This window comes from Polypterus senegalus, chromosome 3, assembly GCF_016835505.1.
Source record: "Polypterus senegalus isolate Bchr_013 chromosome 3, ASM1683550v1, whole genome shotgun sequence".
NCBI classification, from domain to species: Eukaryota; Metazoa; Chordata; class Cladistia; order Polypteriformes; family Polypteridae; genus Polypterus; species Polypterus senegalus.
The window spans coordinates 228,657,567-228,682,379 of NC_053156.1; the positions used below are offsets into that span (position 1 = coordinate 228,657,567).

The 24,813-nt window shown below is 40.0% G+C and overlaps 1 protein-coding gene across 1 annotated transcript in view; it reads left to right on the forward strand.

Annotated features, from left to right (window-relative positions):
* LOC120525960 (metabotropic glutamate receptor 4-like) overlaps positions 1–24,813 on the forward strand; it is a 963,211-nt gene that overhangs the window by 146,018 nt on the left and 792,380 nt on the right.

The following is a 24,813-nucleotide window of genomic DNA, read 5'->3' on the forward strand; positions in this document are numbered from 1 at the left end:
CACCTAAGTTTTTAACTTCTGCCTTGATTTTAAGTGCTGAGAGGTCAAGTTTATTTCAAAGAGCTTCACTATTTCCATTTTCTCAACTTTTATTTTTGTTTTTTAGCTTGTGAAAATGACTATTCATCCATTCAGTAACACAAGACAGACACTGGATCAAAGGGCACAGAGAATCCTGTTCATCAGGAGCTGTAGATAAGTAAAGCTGTATGTCGTCTGCATAACTGTGGTAGCTAACCTTGTGTTTTGAGATAATTTGGCGTAATGGGAGCTTGCAAATTGAAAATAATAGTGGACCAAGAATAGATCCTCGTTGTACCCCATAAAAAAATAATGGATTCTTGAGCTACAATCACCATAACTAATAAAAAACTTCCTGTGTGTTAAATAAGACTGACGCCAATTTAGGACATTACCAGAGAGACCCACCTATTGGCTAAGATAATTAATAAGAATGGTGTGGTTTATGGTGTTGAATGTTGCAATCAAGTTTACGAGAATGAGAGCAGATATATTGTCTGCATCCGCATTAAACCACCATGTCAAGATCTGCTTTAACCAAAATAGTATCTGTGCTGTGATTTGGTCTAAAACCGTACTGAAACTTATCAAGAATGGCTTGTTTATGGCTTGTTTATTCAAGTAATTATTTAACTTGTTAACTTAAAAAGGCAGGTTAAAAATAGGTTGAAAGTTATAAAGACAGAGGAAACGATTACTTTTCTCGAGCAAGGTTTAACTCAGTGGTTCTCAAACTGTGGGGGGGCCCCCCTAGGGGGGCGCAAACAAACAAAAAGGGGGGCACGAAGATGTGAAAAAAGAAAACAAGAATCAAAAATATGAAAAATACATCTATTGAAACCAAAACAAATGCACTTAAACTACATTCTGATACTAGAAAAATAAATATAGAGTTAAATAAATGTCGATAAAAGTTAAGTAGGTATGATAAAATATGCATCTATGATATATTATTAATTAAAAAAGAATAAAATGGTATTAGTGGGCTCCTTTCAAAAAAACATAAGGGGGGGCGAGATTAAAACTGTTATGAAAACTCGGGTCGCAAATATTTAAAGGTTGAGAAACGCTGGTTTAACTAAGACCCCAGTATCTAGTGAGGAGTTAACTATATCAAGAACACTATCAATGAGCACATCAGAAATGTCTTTAAAAGTATGGGTACAAATACCCATAAGTTAAAGAAAAGACTGGGGAAACTGGAAAAAAGAGGTTTGAGTACTCTAGCCCTATGTATAACCTCTATGGAGAACACCACATAACAAGAAAGGAATTCACAAAAAGACATTGTTCTGGAATCTTACTTAAAAACCATAAGTTTGTATAAATGACAGGAGACCATTCAGTTCATCAATTTTGTTTGGTTCGCTAATATCTAAATTGTTCCAAGGTCTCATCCAGATACTTTTTAAAAGTTGTTAAGGCTTTGGGTTTAGCTGGATGTTTTAGAAGAATGAATGCTCAGCAGGCAGAGATCTACTGACTGGAATGATGTTTTGTCTTCGTAGAGTTTTCCTCTTTAGTATTATTAATATTTAGCCTTTGTCAGAATAGCCTCAAATCTCACAGACTTACCGCTGTTTATAAGGTATTGTACTTTATAACTTCTCCCCACCTTCCCTTCTACATCTATAGCCTTGTGCAATTATATAGAGTAAAAGACAAGCATGAATTAAGTTACAACCTTAAATAATGTATTATTGGTAAAGTTAATAAAACAATAACAATAAGAAAAGTACAAGTGAATAGTGGCATCCATACAACCTGATAAATGCTGATGTGTACTTTCAGGCAGAACACAGACTTACTTAAAATGCCTCTAGTTAAGTCATCCTTTTATGGCTTTCTTCAGGACAGGCCGCATGCCTGTCTCAGTATGACTGACAAGTTGTGCTTCTCAGTGTGGCCTTCTTTTCAGTCCATGGTGTGTGGGATGCTCCTTCATCATGATGGTGTGAGAGATTATAGATTCTCTGTCGAAACCCTTCAGCCAAAAGGGCATCATGGTACTTAATGGCTTCTGATTTAAAACCAAACAGGCAAGTTTAAACCAATAGGATTCTGGTGTGACACAATGGTTTCACACCTGCCTCCAATACCATTTTTTTAAGGTGAAGCTTGCTAGCTAGGTGGTTGGCCTCCATGTGTGGTTAGTTGAGAGTCCTGCAGAGAATCACTTGCCAAAATAGTTTTAGGCACTTCCGCCAAACCAGTCATAAATCTGTCTTATCCTGACTTAGTTCAAAATGGGGGCGGGGGGTTTTAGGTTGGGAGGTAAGTTAAACATCAAAACATTAAATATTACATTGCTTTACCTACGTTACAAATAAAGACATTCAAAATATTTATCAATATAAATGATATTTACTTATATACAGAATTTCACAGCACAACAGATGGCTATGACATATCTGTTACTGTTGTGAAGTGCAGGGGCAGATTAACTGATTTGGGGGCCCCTAGGATGAGGTCAGCATTGGGCCCTCTATGAGCGCCATATTAGTACAAACTCCATTCCTCCCCGAGTTTTTGCATTTTACTTTCAGATTTTTATCTCTAGTAACCCTGGCACACTTTATGCTCATAAGCTTGTTTTTAATATACCAGAGCAGCAAAAACAGTGTCACACAAAATATCACAGGCTTTTAAAATGTGCCTTATTCCTGTTTAGGCTAGCCCAGTGATATCAGGAACAGTGACTAAAGAAATAATCAAAACAAGTAAAGGCTGATTTATACTTGGGCGATGAATCTATGCCATAGCTATTTATACTTCTGTTTCTCTCCGTGCTTGTAGCATGTAAGAAAAGTGAACAATGAATTTCCTGTTTACATTCTATAGGCATAATATCATGGCTATCAAAGATGAACAAATCTTACTGGAGCATCAATTCATAAATTGCACAGCAAATGATCTTCCTTGAACTACAAGGACAAGAAAAGGTTGCATCGCTAGAGACGATGGTATGTTAGACTGGTATATATAATGAGGCACAGTAAAGGGGAGTTTTGCGTGCTATAGAGTTACTAATCTGGCCAATCAGAGCCACAGAGGTCAGTGTGGAGTCCGAGACAATGCCAAGTGACATTTTGAGGAGGTGTTTGTCAGGATACATAGTGACTATGGCATAGGCTCGACCAGCCTTGAGTCATAAGCGTCACAGTTTGTCCAGCAAGGCCACTTCTACTAGTGCACACAATAGCTTACTGCCATCCCACCAGTTACGAAACTTTGTAAAAACACATCAAACAAAACACTGCAATAACAAAAAAGTCTGAATTAGCATAAATTGCCCTAATTTGAGGTTTTCATAAAAAAGTAATGATTTACTGTACTTCATAAGATATAAGAATAGTTATATCAAATATTGGAAATATTAAAATGTGGGCTTCAATTTAAATTTTTAAAGTCTAAACATTCTTTTATTCTCCCTCTAATAGTGGCCCATAGAGGGCTAGATCCCCAGTAAAGGATCAAAAATGAAAATCATCATCATATTTGTAATCATTGGCCTTGAAATAGTCTAAAATGATACCCCACGTGCTTATGTTTGAAATTTGATGTTTTTTAATTTGCTGATAGTGGCTGTTAGACGGCTAGGACCACTAGTAAAAAGCAAATTTTAAACATATTATCATATTCGTGATAAAACAACACTCCCCATGCCTATATTACTGACCATCATTTCTTTCGAAGTTTTGTGAAAGGAGTTCCTTTGACGCATTGACCGCTGTGGTTGGTTGATGTGGACTGCACAACTTCAAGTCCTTCTGATTATTTCTGATGAAGACACCAATTGGTTTACACTTTAAGAGTATAGTTTCCTGCATAAAATATGTTCTAGAAATGAGGATTGTTCAGGTGTACATGGATAATAACAGGGGGCAACCCCAAAAAGCTCAATGTATTGCATAACTAGACATCAAGTTGAGTCAAACAGTATATTATACTGTATGTGGGAATTTTCTTATACTGGTGAGTTAAGAGGTGCCAGATCATAAAAGAAGTGATTTCAAAATGTTCATAAGTAATTCTTACAAATGCAACATAAGGAAAAGAAAACTTTTCACCGTAATTAAAGGATTCAAAAGAGAAGGGTGGCAAAAAAACTCAACAATAGGGAAATAAGTCAAAACAAAAAATTATAAAAACCTTTCACACCTCCCCATCTCTATCTCTTTTACCTTTGTTGCTCATCCTGCCAGCTGTACCCTCTCCCAAGTTTACCCGTGGCCTCTTTTAAGTTGGATCCCTGAAGTGCATTTGTGGACACTTCGGGTCTGCTCTGAAGCATTCCTGGGCAGGACATGACCCTGTATAACCACTGTGGCCTTTTGCTGAGAGCCTCCTCTGGCAGCTCCAAGTACCCCTGCCAGACTACTGGCCCATTGTTAGCAAAAGGACCAAACAATCCTGCAAGGCCCTCAGTAGCAGCCTCCTACTGCCAGCTATTACAGGGTAGGGAATGGATAATCTATTAATGTGCATTCAACACTGTCCTTCTATTATCACGCATCCTTAGTATACTGTAATTCAAGGGATTCTCTAGCTTATGTCTCCTTCTGCCATCCCATCTGGGAAGACCAACAAAACCTGCTGATGGAAGCACAACTGCCCAAAATTACCTTTACATACTATAAAAGTAAACCTTTCCACTGCCACAAAGGGAATTTAATGCGCTTTACATCTTTTTATGTAAGTAATGTAGAAATGCAGACACCATCTGTCTGGAAAGTCTCAAAAATAAACACAGAGCCCACTCAACAAGACAGCCTTAAAAAAAGGCTAACAATCAAGAACAAAAGCTTCATTTGATTGTTTTGTTTTTGTCATCTTACCTTGACTTTACTTGATAATCAGACTCAAGCAGATCTCAGCAAGCGTGTCATAATGGAAATTTCTGGGCTGCACTGTTGGCATACTGACAGCTGCTAAATTAAGTAAACAAATGCAAGAAAACAAACCAACAAAAAAAGGCTGCCACTCATCATGGAGGTGTTAGGCCTGGAAGTGGGATTGGCATCCCAAACTTTATTTTAGATGGCTTTTGGCACTGTGTGAGGGGCCTTAAGTCTCAGACATGTCATCTTTGGAGATTTCATGTGACAGCTGTAGTAAATGGCTATTAAATGTTGAACAGGATGGAGAGGATCACTGCTATATGTCTCCAAGCTGTGTTTAATTGCTGAGAGCAGCATTTCATGGATCTACCTGATTTTGAGCACAACTGTACAGGAAATAAACTGCATTGAGTTTACTGGTGTGTCAATACACTTTATTATAGTGGCTTTCAAGATGAATTCTATCACTTGAACTTTTTCATGCGGGTGAATTCTGGATGGCTCCATTCCCAGTCCATCTTCCTAACCATGTAACCTTTGCTCTTGGTTTGCTGCGTAGCTGTAGGATCAGGACCAGCAAAGCAGCCAGCCAATCGAGTGCAGGAAGTTTTTATCATGATCTGGCTTTAGCTTAAATCTTTTTTCACTTATTCCTTGGACTCTAAAAATTATTTAAACATCATTTTATGGATTTTGCATGCTAAGGAATTTTTATTCTTTATTTCAACATGTTTTTTAAAAGTCATTTAAAACAAATTATGTTCTTCGCAGATATCGTTTTGTTGTTCTTATGGGTTTCTGTGACCATTGCTAGGCAGTGTAACTGGTAGTGTGTGACACGTGACATGATGGTCAGGTACTTCATGCTTATCTAAATTTGTGGATACAGGCTAAAAAACCTTGCAGGACATTTTGTGTATTCAGATAATCTTTGGTTACAAATCTGCTCTGTCCTTTCACTAAGATGTATGTCTAAAGTTTTGGCTCTGGTCATGTGAACTCTACTGATTTTTGGAACTTTGCTTTGTAGTTTTTTTTTTTTTTGGACTATATTTTGGTTTAAGGTCTAGGGCTTTGTTAGTCTGAATCCTCTAGAACATTAGACATTCAAAAAATTGTGAGAAGAACAAGCCATTCCACCCATCAAGCTTGTTTATTCTGTTCACCTAGTCATGTCAGGTTGCGGAGCATGCATTGGTACAGCAGTTTGCCACTCCTACCATACGATGAAACAGCTTGGAATCTTGGTTGGTAACCCCCCCCAGGCAGACATATTGTCCAGTCCCACCCTCTAGAAATGACCCTCTATCTGCTGCAGCCAGGTATTATGTGGGTGTCCCCTTGATCTGGTCCAGCCACTCGGGTCCTCAACAATGGCGATCCTACAAGCTGGGTCAACCTCAGGGAATCGCGCCACATTCCGTATGCCTAGATTATCCTAAATAATATACTGTAAGTTAGTAATTTAAAAGTCCCTGAAGTCCTATAACTGTCCAAAATAACATCAATTTGTGCTTTAAAGGTCCCTAAAGTCCTATTCTCCACCACACTACTTGGTCATTTATTTGATATGTCTATGGTTCTTTTCATGAAGAAAAGCTTTATTACATTTGTGTGAAATCTGCCCTGAAGTTCTAATTCAACTCATTTTAAAGTAACAGTCTCGATCCACAGTACTAATTACTTTCGTAATTTTAAACACTTCATCTCCATTTCCTTTTACTGAAAAGGTTCATTACCCTTAATCTGTCGTCATAGCTCATACCCTTTACTCCCAGAATCAGCTTAGTTGCTCTTCTCTGGACTTTGTTTAGTGCTGTTATGTCTCTTTTGTAATATGAAGACCAGAACTGCACACAGCACTCCAGGGGAGGTCTCACTAGTGTGTTATAAAGCTTGAGCATAACCTCCCTTGACTTGTACGTCACACCTCGTGATATAAAACCCAACATGTACACTGCCTGGATATAAAAATGATGAGTCTACTATGACTCCTAGGTCCTCCTTGGTAATTCTTGTCTTACTGATTTCAACTCAGCCTTTTTCCCCCATCTGTGATCCTCCTCCTGATTATTTTTTTTAATTTAAAATCAGCTCCCATTCTGTGCAGCTAGGACAGTTATGTTTTACCAACTATACATAACTCAATAGGTTCAGAAAATGTAACATTCAGGTTCATTCAACAACTTAGTTGAACTGATTTAAAGGTTGGAGTATTTCAATTTTTTACTTACTTACTGAATATGCAAATCAATATAAAATAGCCCTTAAGCTCAGCCTTCTGTGAAAAGACAATGGGAAAAGCACGGGGGAAAATATAAGAATTTCAGTGAATACCAAGTTGCACTCAGTGCCTATCTTCTTGATATCCATCGTCATCCTACAGACCACCATCCTATGCTGTTTAACTACACTCCCCTGCCACCACTTTGCAGTCTTCAGTCTCCTTCAGATCAACTCTTCTGCATAGGATGTAATCTACGTGTGTGCATCTTCCTCCACTCTTGTATGTCACCCTGTGTTCCTCCCTCTTCTTAAAATATGTATTCACCACAGCCATGTCCATCCTTTTGGCAAAATCCACTATCCTCTGACCTTCTTCATTCTTCTCCTCGACACCATACCTGCCCATCACCTCCTCGTCTCCTCTGTTCACTTCACCAATGTGCCCATTGAAATCCGTTTCAATCACCACTTTCTGTCCCTTGGATACACTGTCCATAACTTCATCCAACTCACTCTAAAAAATAATCTTTCTCACCCATTGCACACCCAACTTGCGGTGCATATGCACTGACAACATTCATCATCACACCTCTAATTTCCAGTTTCATATTCATTACTCTGCCTGACACTCTTTTCACCTCCAAAACACTCTTGACATACTGTTCCTTCAGAATAACTCATTTCACCTCCCATCCACACCATGATAGAACAATTTGAATCCACCCGGCCTTACTCCCCTTCCATTTAGTCTCTTGCACACACAATATATCAACCTTCTTCTTCTCTCCATCATATCTGCTAACTCTCTCCCTTTACCAGTCATACTGCCAACATTCAAAGTTCCTACCCTCAATTCCATTCTCTTTACTTTCCTCCTCTCCTCCTGCCTCCGGACACGTCTCCTCACTCTTCTTCTCCTTCTTTGGCCAACAGTAGCCCAAGTTCCGCCAGCACCCTGTTGGCTAACAGTACTGGTGTTGGTCATTGTTAACCCGGGGCTCGACCGATTCGGTATGGAAATTTGTATTGTTGTCCGCATATTGATTTGGGAAAATTTTACACCGGATGCCCTTTCTGACGTAATCCTCCCCATTTATCTGGGCTTGGGACCGGCATGAAGAAACACACTGGTTTGTGCATCCCCTGTGACTGGGTTATGCTGCAGTCCATATAAAATTATTTTATAGTTGCTACTGCAGCTACAGTTCAAAAGAAAACCATATTAATTGTGCATTATACAGGTTTTGGTGTTCCATAACATCTTGTTTATTCTGCCTTTAATTTAATCATGTAGCTTAAAATGAAAGTGTTTTTGCTAACATTTATAGTGTGATTATTGTCTGTAAATCTTACATGTGCTAATTAACATCTAGCACAGTGCCACTCACCAGCTCCATGATCAGTGAAACTTTTGTCTTCCTTACCTGAAAAATCTCAGAACACAATTTTAAGCACTATCTACCATTAGGACTCATATATATGAACATTTTGTAAGTTTACCGTTGCAGAGAAACTTTTGTTTCTGTTTGGCTAGGCTAACAAATTGGTCATTCTTATTCTGTATATTACAAATATGCCGATGCAGCATTTTGTGTCCAGTGTAAGGAAAAAAAAAGTTGCTGCTTCTTCAATCCGTTGCAAGCAAAGTTCATTGGAATTCAGTGTGACACAGTGGACTTCATTCTTTACAATGATGGCAATGTGAATTAGATGTGTCCAAGAAAGCACGCATGTTGATGTCCTATTTTTTTGTATAAGGCATCCAAGATTCTTCTTTACAAAACAATTGACCAAACATGTTGCTGTCAGTTCAGTTTCTGCACAGAGGGTGCTTCAGGATCCAAACAGCTCAATTAATTGTATCCCTCTGTGGTCTAGTGGGTCTGCGGCCCAGAAAAATGTAGCCAGTTTTTAATAAATAAATAATTGAATAGCTGGCTCAATCTCTATGGGTGTGCATAGTTCTGCAGCCACAGGAGAATGGTGAAGTAACTGAGGCAAGACTCACCTGCATGTGAGGGTGTGGTCTGTCTCCATTGCTTCATTGGCTTTCCGCAGTTCGTGATCGAGGTGGTGCCCCCACAGAGGCAGATAAAAAGGGAGCTGGCGCTGTAAGGAGGGCTCGGAAAAGAATCAGAAAGAGGAAAATTAGCATGGCACAGTGAGAGAAAGATGAGCGAGAGACAGAGGTGAAATGGAGAGAACACAGAGACACAAACAGAGAGCAAGTCTGCAGGGAGCGAGAATCAGGTGTTCGGGAGAGACCTTCATGGCTACAGGAGTCTAAAGCAGAAGAAAGAGCGCTCCTGCTGAGCGATTGCCAGGGAGATGGAGCGGCCCGATTGATGTTGTCTCCTGCAAGGGAGAGACATGTGTGCCTCAACAGGTTGCCCTGCAGACGGTGATGGAAGAGTGGCAGGGAACAGACCCGAGATAAGAAAGTTGACTGTACCTGTCAGTCAGCATCTCCTCTTCCTGTGAGTTCCAAATGGGTTAAAGGGATGAGGCGCTAGGTTTAAAAGGGCAATATTCAGAGCTGAAAGTTTTGTGGATCATCTCTGGTTTTAACCTCTAATTATAATTGATTATTTATTTCTTTTTAACCTTCACCTTAGCTATGTTTTTATGGATTATTTATTGAAAATTTTGAACACTACACTTATTAAACACTGTATGTTTTTGCTTGTTTAAATAAAAGTACTGAAGTACTTATGCATCAACCCCTTGCTTTGTGTGTTGTATCCTCATCTGCTGGCTCATCCTTGGATACATTATCAATGGTAGCGGGTTCAAGAGGCTACCCAGATAAACCCAGTAGCATGGGACTGACCCATACTGTCACAACCTCGTAAGGGAGATCATAGGGCAACATTTCATGAAGAGCTAACAAGGTTAGATGCACTATTGCAAAAAATGAAAAATGTATGTGACACCTGCCTGTCTTCAAACCATGTCCACTAATAACTGTAAAAAAGTACTGTTGTTAGACTTCATTGTTTCCATTTGTCACAATAATAGTCAAAAGACATTGAAAAAGGTTTGCGGCATTAGCTCCCTTGTTGGAATGAGTTCTTTTGTAATTACGGCTTAATTTATGGGTTACGCTGCATAAAAGACGCAGGAAGCCGACAGACAGATGGGAGATATCGAAAATCTTTCCAACGCAGCGACAAAAATGGCAGACTCTACACATCAGGTCCCCAGTCCTGAATTGGGTTCTTGCCATGGCTTCCTTCGTCTGTTAAGCAGTGTAAGCCATCATTAAAGAAAGTTAAATTGTTTGCCCTATGTGATTTTTTTATCACTAATAGAGGGGTCTCACCTTTTACTATCATATCTATATAGATTTGGGTTATTTAATATGCCGCAATTACAAAAAACTCATTCCAACAAGGGAGCCAACGCCCCCTGCTCTATACAGTCATCTGGACTGGAAGTGACGTTATCAATGGCGCCCAGACATGTAAGTGAAGTCATCGGGACTGGAAGTAATGTCATTAGTGGGGGGCAAATAACAGAATTCAATGGTGCTGGAACCGCGTGGGATTTCTCGTGGATGGTCTACAGGGTATTGAGAGAGAAAGTCCGTGCCCCTTGCCACCCTCGGTCTGGCATGCAACTACTATTATTCAGGCCCTTTAGCTGCCTCCCAATCGCATGCGTTTGACACATTATATGGACTGCAATCCAATGAAAAAGGCACACTTAGTTCAGAGATGAACAGTAAGTCATGTACGTCTTTTACACTCCTCCTTGGTAAAAACGGGACATAACATTATGGATTATGTTCTTGTCTTGTTTCCTTTTGTTTACTGCAATATTTTTTGTCATCAATGGTCTCACTAGCTATATACTATGCCCTTTTCATGCCCTGGCAAGACAAGACACCTGGAGCCACTGCTGCCCACAGCATCATTGGTTAAACTCTTAACTTTCATTGTTAACTAACAGTGCTCCTTCTTAAAAGCATAACAGAGTCTAATATTCTCAAATCTACTTAATCAGACTCCATAATCATGGTGGCCAAATCCTATCCTAGAAGCACTGGGCCCACAAGCCAACACATTGTCCTGGACAGGGTGCCAGTCAACCACTGGGCCCACTCGTGCACACCTCCACACTCAGGCTTACACAGGGGCCAATGTGGAATCACCAGTTGACCTAACCTTTGGGGATGTTTGAAGGAAAACTGGACAACAAAAATAAAAGCTAATGTAGACAAATGGACATTGCTGACTAACCACACCATGCAGTGTATGGAAATTGTTTTTAATGTATTAGAGAGTCTACTAAGTGCCTGATCCTGATTGACTCTAATGTTATGCTATGCACTACCGTTCCTTGATATATGCTGTGCCACTCACAATAACATAAATAGACATTTCATTGGATGGTTTTGTTGGTACAGAACAACTTCAGCCAACTCACACACACAAGTGCAACTTGTGCGGTGCCCTCCTCATATTCATGTACATCAGTATCAGTATTGAGGTAATATAGGAACTGCACGTTAAATTCAATTCAGAGAGTGTGATCAAGCACATTGAGGTTTGATACAGGGTGAGTATTCTTTCACAGTACACACGTGTGCGCTGTGCCATTCATCCTGTTGTTGTTTCCAAACCCTCAAAGTCGCTGCTGACAGCGGGTCGCTCACAGTTCAGCTTTGTTGTTGCAGTTTTAATTGTCGTTCATCTCCTTGCCTCCCTGGGATTTGATTTGTTTTGCTTTCTCTTGATAAGAGGTCAACTCAGTGAGTCAGGAAGCCTGGAGCGAATGCGTCATCGATCTCCACATTTAAGAGGCGTGTGCGAGTGACAGCATGTCAGCTTCACAGATATGACTAGTGGACAATATGTACTGGCTGTCTGCAATCTGGATGAAGCAGGCTCACCGTGTTTGGGGTGCACCTGCCAAAAATTCACAACAGCAAAGCACCTGACAGAAAGCTGCTGACAGATCTGTTGTGCCAGCTTCAGGCCCAAGCAGTGAGTGTGTCCCAGGGTTGGTTCTCTGGAAAATATTAGAAGACTGGCATGAAATGAGCAGGGCCACACACATAGCTCATATGACAGTATTGAGCCTTACATGGTACTTTCATATGTATTATGACAGGGTGTCAGTCTGGAAAGACAGGGGCAGAAAGCAGACAATACTCATCTTGTGAACCCAGTGTTGTTCATACTTTACTAAGAGGGCCTACTCTAGTGATTATGTGGATTGGCAAAGGCTATAAGGCTGCCCAACTCTTAGAAAGGTGGACAGGGGAGTCCACACTGGGGGTTGACTGTTAAAAAACTGTGTGTCCTGGGAGTAAGTAACTATTCCATGGGCACTACATTCCCTGGAAAGTTAAGGGGGATAGGGAGGAGGTCAGAAACAAAAAAACATTAGACATTAATAGAGAGTCTCTGCATGGGACAGATAGGGAGCTGATGTTGGAATTTACATAACAAACAGCATTTGACCACCAAGCATTCCTGACCTTTTAGTTGTGCTTTGGGTATCAGAAACAGAGAAAGAACTGAACTCTCCAGAGCATTCTGGGAGAAGGCCACATGACTTGCTGGCATCATTCCTGACCCTGCAAGCTGTTCTAGGGATTGTGCTGGACCATAAAGTGGTCTTTGAGCTTACAGTGAGGGGGAGGCTTGGGCCAGGGCTCTACCTGGCAGGGAAGCCAGAGTTTGAAGAGAGTGAAGACAATGTTTGAGGTCTTAAAGCACTGTATTATATGGAATGGTGAGATAGTGGACAAGCCAACCCACCTGCCAGACAGAATTTATAGCCCTTTAACAAGATTTTTTTGAAGAGAATGAGGCTTCCTTTCTGTCTCTTTATTTTCATGCTTTGTGCTCTACCACCTGTAACACTCCTTTGAGATTATTCGTGGTAAAATAAAACAAATATTTTTGATAAATAACTTTGTTGTTGGCATTTTGTTCCAGTCAAACCAAGTAGTCAACACCATCTCTCTATGTATATTTTACATGCATATATTGTGAGGAAAAAAGGCAGTACAGGGTGATGTGTTGGGGTCCCATTAAGACTGTCATTTATTAGTCAGAATGATAATTCCCAAAACCAAACAGGTTGAGTACAAATGTTCACTGATCATTAACATTCATCGCTATGGTGTTTCTTTGGGCAGTCTCGCTCTGACAAACGTCATCATTGGAATGAATGTTCACTTCCGATTGCATTGTTTCTCTTATAACCAGTCAACCCAAGTGGACGGAAAGTCCAGGAAAAACTCAATGGGATGTCACTCGTCTTTGGAGGTCTTTTCCTCCACTTTAGAACAGAAAAATGAAATTTTTGAAATTTAATTTGTGATTTTCTTTATATATATATATACGACCTGGCTTCGCTCACCAACCCCCGTGTTGGGTTTTCCGGATACACACTTTTAAGATTTTTTTTTTCTTTCAATTGTTGCTATTTCATTAGTTTCACTTTTATTTCAGAACTTCTGTAAAAACAATATTTGGAATTTTGCAAGTCCCAATATGCTGAATCTTTTTAATGAGGTCTTGAGACTTGTGTTTAATGACTTTGTACCATAATTCAGGATAGGTTTCTCCTTTTTGAATTTCAGCACAGACAAAACGATCTACATCATCAGCAGTTAATAATTTTTTTTACAAAGTAACCAATAAATGCACGTGCGCTAAACTCTGTTTTTGAAATTCTCAAGATTCCTTATTTGTCACATGCATAGTTATACAGGACAACGCGCAGTGAAATGCATCCTGATCCACTTATCAAAAACTGTGGAAAGTTAGAAGAATATCAGTTAGATTAACAAAAAGTCAAAGATTGAAAGATAACAGTATAATAATAGAACATAATAAATAAGTAAAATTAAAGTAGAATTAAGTGTTAAGGTGCAATAGTGCAGTGATTATTGTGCAAAACCAAAGTTAGACAGGTGCATAGTTAAATGAGGCAGTTTGTTTGCCCTACTGCGATCTTTACTTTCTTTTCTTTATACTTTCTAATTTTCCTAATTTAGTGGCAACATTTGTAAACGTCTTTATGAAGTTCTTCTTTGTCTTTTACTCTGTCTTTTAATTCTGAGCCGGATTGGACGTGCTTTTTTTCAGTTCCACTTGTTCTGGGCAGATAATTACTTTCCTTATTTTCTGAATTTGCACCTAGAATATTCTTTTTCTTTTTTGCTCTTTTTTCTCTCCAACGCTTTTAAGTCTCTTTACTCTGCACTGCTTTCTTCTTCGCTTAGTCGTCGACGTTTCATTTATAACGTATAGTCCTTATACGCTTTATATGCGCTGAGAGCCCTGAATCTATGTGTGCTCAAATCCTTTAGGCGACTGAATGTTTTGCTGCCTCTTGACTTATTTGATATTGATTGTAAGTAGGACGTGTCTTGCAAGAATCTCATGTTCCACATCATCACGAGATGGTCCAGGGTCAATCTCTTGGAACTAAGTCTTGTGTTTAAGGTCCCCGCAAGACGCTCTGTGGCCAATCTCTTTTATCTCGCGGTTTATTTTAAATGTCTTCCGTGATCTTAAGGTGAAGATCATGTCTCGACGCCCTTGTGTTTCTCTCCAGGATTTTTTTTATATATAAATATATATATATATATATATATATATATATATATATATATATATATATATATATATATATATATATATATATATATATATATATATATATATATATATATATATATATATATATATATGTGTATATATATATATATATATATATATATATATATATATATATATATATATATATATATATATATATATATGTATATATATATATATATATATATGTATATATATATATATATATATATATATATATATATATATATATATATATGTATATATATATATATATATATATATATATATGTGTATATATATATATATATATATATATATACTAGCCATGTGCGCCCAACTACGTTGCACGTGTTAAAGTTGTCTGTGAAGGGCTCCTTGTTAAAATGCGGCTGCCAGTCGTGAACTGGGCCCTTCATCGCACAGCATTATGATTTTTTATAAGGGAAACAAAATTACAAAAGAAAACCCTTGGATATTGATTCGATAGAAATGGCCTACTCGGAATCACTGTCCGAATTGTAATTATGTGGTGGTGTAGGAGCATTTCTGCTTCTGTCCATTCACAGTCCGTCTCGTTTTCACGACGCTGTTGTTTCCTGTCACAATCTCTTCTCAACCTTTCTCCAAACTCGCAGGTTGCTTTGTGGCAATCCAAAGAGTAAGGCAATATACACGGAGCAATGGTTATAAAAGGGGGACACATAGGTATCCAGGCTCTTTAAAGCATAAATATGGATCACTTCACTGACATGTGAGCAAGCCACGGTACAACTGTGAGACGCGCAGCACTCACCGGCTACAACGTAACAATAATAATTTCCGGAACGTGCTGTTACGTTGTCATTCATTTAACCCACTGCCTTTCTTTCATTCATATGTTACGTAGGCACGTACCTTTTATCTTCGGCAATCTCATTCTCTAACCAGGCCTCAGGAGCTAACCAGCGTAACACTGTCCACCACCCCTTTCGTTATTCCGGCACATTGTTGACATCCGTGAGTAACAACAACGTACTAAACTGGAAGGTGGTCTACGCATGTGTGGAATTCTCAGACAAACAAAGATCAAGATCTAAATGAAGATATCTTTAGTTAATTTAAAGCACAACAATTTGTTTAGTTGGAATGTCTGCGTTTTGAGGTGTGACTGGCGTACTACAGTCTTCAGTAGTATAAGCCTGGAGGAGATTCTTAATGCAATGCCAATGTTTTAGCTGTCTCTCTACTGCCATCTAGTGCTTCTTCTTCTAATTCATTCACGGACAAAGATCAAGATCCAAATGAAGATTATATATAGAGATATACACTAGGGGGGCAAGCTTCGGCGCCCAACCCCCAGTTGCGGCCAGTCTGCTGCTTGTGTTGTGAATAGGGGGGCTGAATGCACCCCAAGGAGACGTGGTCGCTCCTCCGAAACCCCGTCTTAAATGGTGATACAATGAGAAACAAATGCAGTTTTTTTTAACCTCCTCTTTGCTTGATCAGCTGCTGGCTTGCTGCTGCTGCCGTGCCGCATGATCTGCATCTCGAGTCACGCTTCGAATATTTAAAAGCCGGTACAGTAGCTGTCCTATTCTTTGTCTTTTATTTCCATCCCCGGGCTTAGTTAAATCTCTTAGCACTCTTGGTTAAGTCTCGTCTCGCGGGATGTGAGTTATTGATATTTTTTAGCTTATAATTTAAAAACAGAATAAGAATCTGGGGCAGCACGGTGGCGCTAGGAGACCCGGGTTCGTGGGTGGAGTTTGCATGTTCTCCCCATGTCTGCATGGGTTTCCTCCGGGCACTCCGGTTTCCTCCCACAGTCCAAAGATATGCAGGTTAGGTGGATTGGGGATTCTAAATTGGCCCTAGTATGTGCTGGGTGTGTTTGTGTGTGTGTGTCCTGCGGTGGGTTGGCACCCTGCCCGGGATTGGTTCCTGCCTTGTGCCCAATGTTGGCTGGGATTGGCTCCAGCAAACCCCTGTGACCCTGTGTTCCGATTCAGCGGGTTGGACAATGGATGGATGGAATAAGAATCTGAAAATCTAACAACATGACATATATGTAGGTTTTAAAATTAGCCAATTTAAAGTGTGACAAAAACCAAGAAAAGACGCAGGCTACTAGGGTGGAGAAAAGAAGAGCTGCTCAGGAAAGAGCAAGTGCATCAACATCTGAGCAAACAAATACTAAATGTAATAAGAAAGAGTATGAAAACTATGAATGCTCAAGTCAAGTGTATTCACTGTGCATTATCGTGCAGTGCAGCATTACTGGGCTGGGGTGGCGACTTGGCCGGGACGCCCAGGAGGACCAGAGGAGGGCTTGTGCCTTCTCCAGACCATGTGGGGGTGACCACCCTGGTACCTTATGGGGGGTACGAATACAGAGCTTTGAAGCTCCACCCTGTAGGGGCCCGTGGTCACCGCTGGGAGGGGCGCCCCAATGCCTAGAGAGCCCTGGACCTCAGCACTTCTGCCACACCCAGAAGTGCTGAGGGGAAGAGGATCGGTGGCAACACCCGAAGTGCTTCCGGGTACACAGCCGGTGCTTCCGCCACACTGGGGAGTGTCGGTGGAGGCTCATCAGGAAGCACCTGGTGCTCGTCCGGGTGTGGTTAAAAGGGGCCGCCTCCCTCCATTCGATGGCTGGAGTTGGTTGAAAGAGGACAGAGCTCGGAGGAGAGGAGTGGATGCAGACCAGAGACTGTGAGAAGGCCTGGACTTGAGGGGTGGTTGGTGCACCTTTGTAAATATAATATTGTAAATAAACGTGTGTGTGGTGAAACATCATGTCTTCCTGTCTGTGTCCGGGCTGTACCCCACAATATATTTATATACAGTATATTTAAAACCAGTAATGGTTCACTGCACGATAATGTACAGTGAATACCTTGACTTGAGCATTCATAGTTTTCATACTCTTTTTCTGTACGTTTCATATTTATTTCATATGTATATATGTCAGATGTGAAGTCACATGCTTTTCCCAACAAGTGTGCCAGTCCTTTAATCGGTAGGGAGCCACCTCAAACAGACATGTAAAGAACTGAGATCTATCTATCTATTTATCTGCTATATATATATAGATACATACATATGTATTGGTATTTTTACATATGTATCTCGTGCCATGTCCAGGGATTATTCTTGCCTTGTGCCTGATTCTTACTGGGATAGACTCCAATTTCCCCACATTGCTGGTTTGTGTAAGATAAATGAATATTTATGCAATAGTTTCAGTTGCATCAATTTTAATGTACAGTATATTTTTATAGATAGAAAGAAAGCGGCAAAATTTCATGGCTATTGAAGGATTAGTGGGAAGTCTCAAGATAGAAAAAGACAAGCACAAGCCAGTGCCAGGACACAAGGTTTACAAGGAATCAGGGTTGCTAGTGCTGTGATGTGCCAGCTGGCACTTTATACAACGGGGTTGGGAATTCAGCTTGTTAGATCTTTTACTTTTGAAATCGGCAAAACAGCTTGCATTGTAGTGGCAGAAGGTGGAAGCTGCTCCATCACAATCTTGTAAAAATGGTAAGGGGTTTTGAATAATCTTTAGATTTTGTTTAATATACGTTATATAAATATAGAACACAAAAAAGATCAGAGGAGATGATATCTTTTCAGCAGTTTCCCCAAGAAGTGGCTCTTTAGGTTACAGAATGATACCTTTTTCTTTTAATTCACCCATTAAAGCTACAGAAAAGCCAGATGCAGTTGGAAAAGAAAAGCTTTCATCTATTATCAGCGAAGACAGCATAATGTTACTTTAATGACTCAAGTTTTACCACAATTTTGCTGAGGACGGCGAATTTCTGATACCGTATCCTGCGAGTCGGCACCAGCTGCCCTCAATTACTGTAGTGTTACCACAATTTAAATGTGCGCGATCCTTTTTTTATTATTTATTTTTGTGAAAGCAGCGAGTGCGGTCTCAGTGCTAGCCTGCTACAATACTAGGGGCCATAATCTTTATAAGGCGGATGTTTGTTTTTTTTTTTTTTGCTTAGTTAAATGAAAAATTATCAGCCTAGGCTATTTTAGCATTGGACAGCAGAATTCAAGTCCGCTTTCCAGTATTTTTGAAGTCCATTGCAGATTTAGAATATAAAATATGCATCTAGCAGAGAAAAACGAGAAATGACCGTTCGATTTCATAAGAAAATCATATCATGGATGCCAGAAAGTGTATGCAAGCTTGCCTGGAATTACATGGACGCACGGCATATCGTGCTCTGCTCTGTGTTGGTTTTATCAAAAGGGTTTGCTTTCATTAGCTGACACCTAGTGTCAGCCTCATCTTGATAATGACATGTTTTGTTCAGAATTTCCATATTATAATAGAGGATCACAGGTAAAAAAAGCAGTCTGAGTTGCTCTGCTTCTTACTACCCTCTGCATGAGTCCATCTTCGTCCTCCTTTCTAGCATTCACTCAATCTGTCAGACTTCGCCCGAGTCCTTTACTTTTTGCCTAAATGTAAAAATGATGGATGTTCCTGGCAGATTAACTTCGCTCCACAAGACTCCTGGCATGGATGGATTAATATGATATTCTGGATCTTCAATTATTAATATTATTATTATTCAACAATCCATCCGTTTTCTGAACTTGCTTTTCCACCTCAGGGTCAACAGGATAATATGTTATTTCTTGATGAATTAATGTGTTCTTCATAATCTTCCAAATTTCCTCCAGACTTTTAATGATATTGAAGCTTGGGCTTTGGCTGGGCTGTTTTACAGCATTTAGTTTTAAGTTTCAAATTAATTCTAGGGCTGCTTTGCTGTACATTTGCAGTAGGAATCATTTTTAAGCAAGCCAATCACAAACATTTTCTTCTTTTTGGCTGAATTCACTGATCACACAGCCCGTGCCACTGGATAATCCCCCTTTGGTGATGTTTTATTTCTGAGATGTTGTTACACTCTGAAGTGATGCTGCTTTGATGGACTGTTTGGCAGAGTGTGTGGCCGCCCACCATTTTACTTTGTCCAGGGGTCTCAAGCTGCTGAATGGACAGGTGGAGAGTGGACTGCAGGAAATTCAAAGGTTTTCTCTTTTACACCTGATAGCAGGCTCACTCTTAAAAATGGCACTTTACTGGGTTATGTGCTTCCTCTAAGAACCACAAAGAACCATTTAATTCTGTGATGGGCTTTTTGTGTATGGAATTGTTTTTTGACTTTGTAAAGTTTCAGAATATATACACATATGTGTGCAGTTTTTAATGTATAGATGCTAATGGATAAAGAAAACCTTGATGTCATTCTGTGTTATTGTACACAGCAAGAGTCCTTTTAAAATCAGAAGCACATTGGTATGTTATAAATCTGTTATCATTGGCATGGTTATTTATAGAGCCTGTTAAATTTCAAAATATGTAAAGCTTCTTTCTGGAACCTACGCATTCTTTTGGGAATAAAAATGGTTCCCCTATGTCATCTTTCTGAAGGACCACTTGAGCAGTGTTATTTTTAGGAGTGTAGTGAATCTTCTTAGGAGCAAACAAATAAATATTGTATATGATATTGTAAATTAATAAATCTTCCATATATCTGAATATCTCTACAGGTCAGTCTCCATCTGTTTGTTTCAGGCATTTCAACATGGTGCAAGCAAATGCCACAAAACTTTTCAGTGACAATCCTCTACCCCAAGAGGAGGTCCAGGACTGTTGTCAAATGAAACATTGGTCCCCCACTTGCAGCAATCCTGCACCTTAATAATGCAAAATATCATCAACCTGAAGAGCTTCTCTAAGGAGACATACATGACCTACAACTAGAATGGCAGCTTCCCAGCCAGGAAAGACTCCCTAACAGAGGCAGGTGTAACTGGAACTGAAGGCTGGTATTAAGAGACACCATGCTCTTCCCACTTTCAGCTTTATGTTCCATATTCAATAGTGAAAAAGTCAAAAGTGTTAGGTGTCATCTGGCTGTAGATGGAAAGACAGGGTGAACAACAGTGCCTCCTCTTTTCCAAGGGTGGCAGTGCTTACCTTATGAGAGCTTTGAAGGAGCCTCCTATATGCATGTGTGTGTATTGTGGAGGACGAGAGGAGGGTTATGTTGGGGCCTCGGGTAGAGGGCTTGGAAGCCCAGCCCTGTAGGGACCCGTGGTCACCGCCAGGCGGCGCCCCAGTGCCTATTTATCCCGGGAGCCCGGCACTTCCGCCACAACCAGGAAGTGCCGGGGGAAAGACGACAGGGGTCACCCGGACGGCTTCCGGGTGCGCAGCCGGCACTTCTGCCACGCAGGGGTGTGGCCAAGTCTAATTGCCAGGAAGCAGCTGGAGCCCATCCGGGTTCCTATAAGAGGGGCCGCATCCCTCCAGTCATTGGTGGATGTCGGGAGGTAGTTGGCAGAGCTGGAGAGAGGACAGGAGGCGGCCAGAGGAAAGGCACAAGGACTGTAAGCCCTGGACTTTGGGGGAATCGGTGCAAGAGGCACTGGGGTTGCACATGAGCAAAACATTGTAAATATTGTACAATAAACGGTGTGTTGGGTGAACATTATGATGTCCGTCTGTGTGTGTCCGGGCCAGCTTTCACAGTATATATACATATATATATATATATATATATATATATATAGTGATAAAGGCACTATATATGTGCCTGAACTGACACAGATTGGACATGGAGGCACACGTATAAAACAAATAAACTATTTTTCTTCAGCTGGAGGGCACATCTTCCCCATGTCCGCCAGCCACAACACAGTCCCAAGCACATACAGCAATACCAAAAGTAACGCACTCTTTCTCAGTACCACCACTCCTCCCAGGCAACCTTGTCCTACTCCACCCAACTTTGGTGGTTGCTGGCTCCTTTTATTGGGCACCCAGAAGTGCTCCAGGTGCTTGATTGCTGACATCCGGCAGTACTTCTGGGAGTGGCGAAACCAGTGCCCAGAAGGGTCCAGCAGCTCTTGCTGCAGCACCCCCTGGTGGCGCCTGCAGAACCCAACAGGGCTGCACAACACTCCAACCCCCAATCCCCGGCAGGGTGCCAACCCACTGCAGGACACATACAAACACTAGGGCCAATTTAGAATCGCCAATCCACCTAACCTGCATGTCATGCAAACTCCATGCAGGGAGGATCCGGGAAGTGAACCCAGGTCTCCTAACTGAGAGGCAGCAGCGCCACCATGCCGCTATATATATATATATATATATATATATATATATATATATATATATATATATATATATATATATATATATATATATATATATAAAAACATTTATGTAAAGTCACTTTGAATTAGCCGCTCAATAATTGTGATAATATAAATAAACATAATGGCAGCTAAACTGAGTGGGAGAGCAGTTCATCTCAAAAACAAAAGATTACATTAATGAAAAATATAGAATATTGATTGCAACAGATGAGGCAGTCTTTTTCTTTCTCTCTGCTTTTAATTCAGCCACAGAGTCTTTTCTTTAATTATATATTGTGGGGGGCCATTGATTGGCCGTGTGACGGACTGAATTAAGTCAGCTGTACCTCTTTATGTATTTTTTCGCATTTATCTCGAGGGGTTGATCTTCAGATTGTGTAGTGAAAATGAAAAGCACCATTTTGTAAGTGTATTTAATGTTATTCTGCTGCTGAAATGATCATTTTCTAACTACTGTATGAGTTCATTGTGTTTTTTCTTCATGGTGCATCAAAATAAATGTAGAAAAATAAACCTTAATCTTTACGATAATAAATCTTCCAATAGGAAGCCCTTACCAAGTGGACACTTTGAACATTTGCATTTTTTGAGCTTTGGCATCAGGGCATTGATTCTCATTTCTGCTCCTGGAGTTTTTTTTTTTTAAATAATGAAATTATTATTATTGTGGAATTACAGCCTTAGCTGAAAAGTGAAGTCATTTTGTTCATGAACATGTAACCCAGAACTTGTTCAGATTACTTTAGGATATTTTTTGTGTAAATATTAATGGGATTGTGACTTGAGGTGTCCACTTTCATTGGTACCTGCCTACTGTATGTTCTCTTTTTCCAAATGATGTGCCTACCTACTTGAAATGGACATATTTAAAATCATCAGTCCATTGTATTCCAAATCTACCTGCTTGACATAAGGGTAGTTATAGATAACAATTATTACAAATTGCATTTATAAAACACTTTGCAAAAAACGTTTGAAGCCACTTCAACGACCACAAATATGTAACATCCACCTGGAGGATACAATAGAAGCCATTCTTGCACCAGTACACTCACCACACATTAGCTATTAGTTGGTGGAGGTGTGAGGTAAATAATAGCCAATAAGGGATAGGCGTGATTTGGGGGCTAGAATGGACAAGATTGTGATGGACAGATTAGCATCAGAGAGCCAGGACCTTGGTTTTATAACTTACTAGGAGCTATTCATTCTAAGAATAATTTAAGAAACATTTAATAATCATGGGTTAAACCTGGATATATCACTTTGTGCAAACAATGGTGACTCTACAACACCAGGTTAAGTCAATGTTCATACCTGTGCCAGACAGATCACATATGCAACATTTTTTGATGTTAACAGAATAGCCTGTATAATTGCATGATGTAAAAGGCTCACGTAGCTGGTCAATATTATACTGATTTGCTGTAGTTCTTGTGGCAGTAAATCAGACTGTCAACGATTCTCCCTTCTGCTTCACAGAAATGACCCCATTCACACCACACAGGTTTTTAAGGGCTCCTTTGTGAAATGCTGCAGTTGCCTGACTACTACATGTTCCCCAATTTGAGGAGGTATTTCCATGGGACTCTTCATGTTATGCCAGTGATGAAGTCATCAATCCAGCTACAGAACAGAAAAGCTTTTGGAACGGTATAACAAGTGTAACAGTGCTGATTGCAAATGTGTTGAACAAATCAAACTCGTGTGCTTCTGCTAGTGTTTCTCTTACATAGGTCAGGTGCCAAATGTTTTGATCACCTTCATATGTATATGCAGGGGAGTTCATGGAAAATCTGACACTAGTAGGTGGTATAAAACCAAAAAAGTTGGAATTATCACAATATTGCAAGTATTATTTAGTGCAGCTTGTCAAATTGATTTTCATTGAGTGCTTTTTCAAACAGTGATGCTCAGAAAACATGACAAAAGTACAAAATACCACATTTTTACTCAGATATGATTAAAAAAAAATGAATGACAGAGAGGAAAATGGAAACTATATACACAATGGAAATGGTAAACCCCTAGATTCAAAGCCAGCTGGCACCTAACCTCTCAGAACATTTTAGATTCATATTGTAAAAGAAATGGGCACAGTAACGTGTAAACTCTAGTTGTCATCCTGGTTTGGGTACCTGAACACTTGTCGGGTGCTTAGGAGCTCTGATTTTGGTGAGAAATACACAATTGCACCCCTGACAAGGAGGGATGATGCCCAGAGACTGAAGATTAAAAAAGAGAAAACTTGTGAGACAGGGAAGTGGCTTTGGGTGGATGGCAGTGGGGAGCCAACACAAAAAGAGGTCCTTTCAATCATACAGGTCCTATCACTTTTCTTGTCTTTGTTGGTTTTCTTCAAGTTAAGAATCTTGACCCTCAGGGTATGTGAGGTGGTGCCAAGCAATGCTCAGAACAGTGATTTTATCCTGTATGTTTATGCCAAGTACCCCACCTCTAACCCTCCCTCTTACCCTTGCTATCCTTAAATGTGAAAAGTAACTTTAATGTCTCCTGGTAAAGTTCTAGGGGGTTCCATGAGGGTGTTCCAATAACCCCAACTTGACAAAGGCTGCCCGTAGGATAATAATCTGTATTCGTCCATTCATTAATTTACTGAATTGGTCTGAATCAGAGACACATCTCTGACAGTCCATCCATTATAGGGCAAACGTACACACACACGCACACACACACACAAATGATGCAAGGCTTGTTTAGAGCAGCCAATGAACTAAACACGCTCATGTTTGACATATGGGTGCATAATAAAGTTCATATGAAAAAACCCATGAAGACTGGTAGAACATGCATATTTGACCCAGGCAGTGACCATGCTAGGAGCTATAGGACAGCAGAACTAACCAATGCATCATCTTCCCATTGTCCTCTTCATCCATCTATTCATTGTATTCATTACAGGTTTGTTGGGAGATACAATC